The sequence below is a fragment of the Pteropus vampyrus genome, unplaced genomic scaffold (genome assembly GCF_000151845.1).
Source record: "Pteropus vampyrus isolate Shadow unplaced genomic scaffold, Pvam_2.0 Scaffold19, whole genome shotgun sequence".
Lineage (NCBI taxonomy): Eukaryota > Metazoa > Chordata > Mammalia > Chiroptera > Pteropodidae > Pteropus > Pteropus vampyrus.
The window spans coordinates 6,554,144-6,557,545 of NW_011888800.1; the positions used below are offsets into that span (position 1 = coordinate 6,554,144).

The 3,402-nt window shown below is 34.8% G+C and overlaps 1 non-coding gene across 1 annotated transcript; it reads right to left on the minus strand.

The window, feature by feature from the left end:
* Positions 1-1,227: 1,227 nt before the first annotated feature.
* Positions 1,228-1,346, minus strand: LOC111736321. The gene has a single exon (XR_002779165.1). It is a non-coding gene; the product is annotated as a 5S ribosomal RNA (ribosomal RNA).
* Positions 1,347-3,402: the final 2,056 nt, after the last annotated feature.

Here is a 3,402-nt window from a genome sequence, read left to right on the forward strand (position 1 = left end):
GGAGATCATTCCTGCTTTTGAAGCAGAATCAATGCACTATGTTGATATAATTTCAGCAAATAACAACCAATATGAAGTGTATTGAATAATGGTATCATTTTGTATTATGCTCTATGGAATTATAATAAAAGTACTTTATCTACAAAATAATAATATAACTATATTTATAAAATCATTTCTTAATCAAAAAAATGTTTAATAATTTATTAAAGTGGACATTTGCATAATTTTTAAAATAATTCACCTAACTGTCTAAAGTATAAAATTTAATGTTTTTTTAATATATCCACAGAAATTTGCAACCATCTCCACAGTTAATTTTAGAAAATATTCATCACCCCCAAAAAGGAACTCTGTATGCATTAGCAGTCATTCTCTATTTCTCCCCAAACTCCTTCCTCAGACCTAAGCAAACACTAATCTGAGTCTCTATACATTTGCTCCTTCTGGCATTTCATATAAATGGAATTATACAATATATGGTCTTTTGTGACTGGCTTCTTTCATTTGGCATAATATTTTCAAATTCATCCATGTTATTACAATTTCTTTTTATTGCTAAATAATTTTCCATTGTATGGAATTTTTTTACTTATCCATTCAAATTGATGGATATCTGGTTTGTTTTCATTTTTTGGTTATTATGAATAATGTTGCTATAATGTTTATAGCAGCATTATTCATATAAGTTTTTATGTGGATATATGTTTTCATTTCTCTTAGCTATAGACCTAAGTAACTCTGTTTAACCTCTTGAGGAACTACTAGGCTATTTTTAAGTAGCAGTGTATGTGGGTTCCAATTTCTCCACATTTTAGACCACACTTGTTATTATCTGTCTTTTTGATCATAGTCAATCTAATAGATGTGAATTAGTATTTCATTGTGGTTTTGATTTGCATTTCCCTGATGGGTGGTGGCCATTTGCAAAGCTTTTTTGGAGAAATGTCTATTCAGATCCTTCGCTCATTGTTCTAGCTGGATTTTTTTTTATCATTTTATTATTGTGTTGTAAGAGCCCCTTATATATGCTAGATACAAGCCCCTTAGCAGACATCTGATATGTAAATGTATTATCCCATTCTGTGGGTTATCTTTTTACTTTTCTGTGGTGTTTTTTGAAACTCAAAAGTTTTTATTTTTTTTTTAGGCAAGGCAACCCTTGGTTGAGCTCACAGATTGCAAAGAATTTGTCAGCTTACAATCCCTTATTATTTTTATTTTTTACACCTACAGCACCTGGTCTTCCTAGGTGGTCTCCCATCCAAGTACTAACCAGGCCCAACCCTGCTTAGCTTCCAAGATCAGACGAGATTGGGCTTGTTCAGGGTGGCATGGCTATAGAAAAGTTTTTAATTTTAATAAAGTTTAATTTATCTATTTTTTTTGTCACTTGTATTTTGCCCACCTCAAGGTCACAAAGACTTATGCCTATATTTTCTTCTTATATTTCTTCTAAGAGATATATGGTATATATGGTATGAAGTAGGAGTCCAACTTCACTCCTTTGCAATTGGATATCCACTTGTGCCAGCACCATTTGTGGAAAAGACTACTCTTTCTTCCATTGAATTGTCTTGGCACCCTTGTTGAAAATTGGTTGATTGTAACTCTAAAGGTTTATATCTGGACACTTACTTCTATTCTATTGCTCTATGACTCTATGACTATCTTTAATCTGGTATCGAACTGTCTTGATTACTATGAATTCGTAGTAAGTTTTGAAATTGGGAAATGTGGGTTCTTTTTCAAATTGTTTCGGCAACTCTGGGTCCCTGGAATTTCCATATGAATCTTAAATTCATCTTCTCAATTTCTACAAAAAATTTGGCTGGGATTTTAATATGGATTACATTGAATCTGTAGATCAATTTGAGGAGCATTGGCATCTTAACCATATCAAGTCTTCTGATCCATGAAGACTAACAATATCAAATACTGGCAAGGCATGGAGAAATTGGAACTCTCATTCGCCGCTGGTGGGCGTGTGAAATGGTATAACCACTTTGGAAAACTGATTGGCAGGTTTTTTTTTTTAATACAGTTAATATACATAACATAACAATAATTTATCCAAGAGAAATGAAATATATATCCACAGAAAGATTTATACATGAATGTTCACAGCAGTTTTATTCACAATAACTGACAATCGGAAATAATCTAAATATCCATTGATAAGAGAATGGCTAAATAAATTATGGTATATCTAATACAATTGAAGTTAATAATTTAAAATAACAAATTACTGATACATTACATGCATGAATTTTGAAAATATTATGCCGAGTGAAAAAAGCCAGACACAGAAGAATACATACTGGATGATTTTATTTACATAAAATTCTAGAACAGACAAAACTGAGTTACAGCAGATCAGTAGTTTCTGGGCAACAAAGAGTGTGGGAGGGTTGACTGTAAGGAAGCATGAGGCAACTTTCTGAGGTGATGGAAATGCTCTGTCCTCGTTAGAGTGATAGCGATATGGGTGTATACCTTTGGAAAGTTGCTTTTATTGTACTTGATGTGCACTAAAATTAATATACTTAAAATGGGTACATGTTATTATATGTAAATCATACCTCAACAAAGGTGATTAAAAAATATGTCCATTCTCCAGAGTTGGCTATTACAAGTGCTTCAGCTGCCTCTATATCTTATCTGTATCACTTGCTTCATTAGTTATCATAATAGACATTAAAAATGGGTTTTCCTTGGTGAAAATAAAGTCTTATTAATCAATAAATAAATATCTCTCTCAGTATTGTTATGAGGATCAAATGTGATAACATATATGCAAGTACAGCTTTGATGGGTTTTATAAATTAGTCATGACTTATAAGGCAGAGATCTCCCAGGCTTCCAGCTTTTCCAGACTCCCCACAATCCTGACCTAACTGCCTGAGAGGTCCTTCTGGTTGCCCCCTGCTTGGATCTTGGCTTGTTTATCTCATCTCCAGCCCTCACCTTCTGAAGGACTCAGGTCTACTGGCGCACGGTGGGAGAACCACTGGGATCTGCCTTGCCTCTGAGAGCCTGGAGGGGATCAGGTTTGACCTTTGCCTCTTTGCCCTTACTCTGGCCCCAGGATGCTTTCTGCTCTTACTGGCCTGGGAGTGTTTGTAAGCTGTCCTGACTGCACCGAAGTCACTCAGACTCTGTTATAGACTGAATGTTTGTGTACACCCAAAATTCATGTGTCGAAGCCTTAACCCTCCATGGTCATGGTAGGATTTGTGTCTTTATAAGAAGAGGAAGAAATCAGACTTCTCTCTTTCTCTCCACCGTGTAAGGATACAAGAAGATGACTGTCTGCAAACCAAGAAGAAGACCCTCACCAAGAACTCAACCATGCTGGCACCCTGAATTTAGACCTACCAGCCTCCAGAACTGTGAGAAATG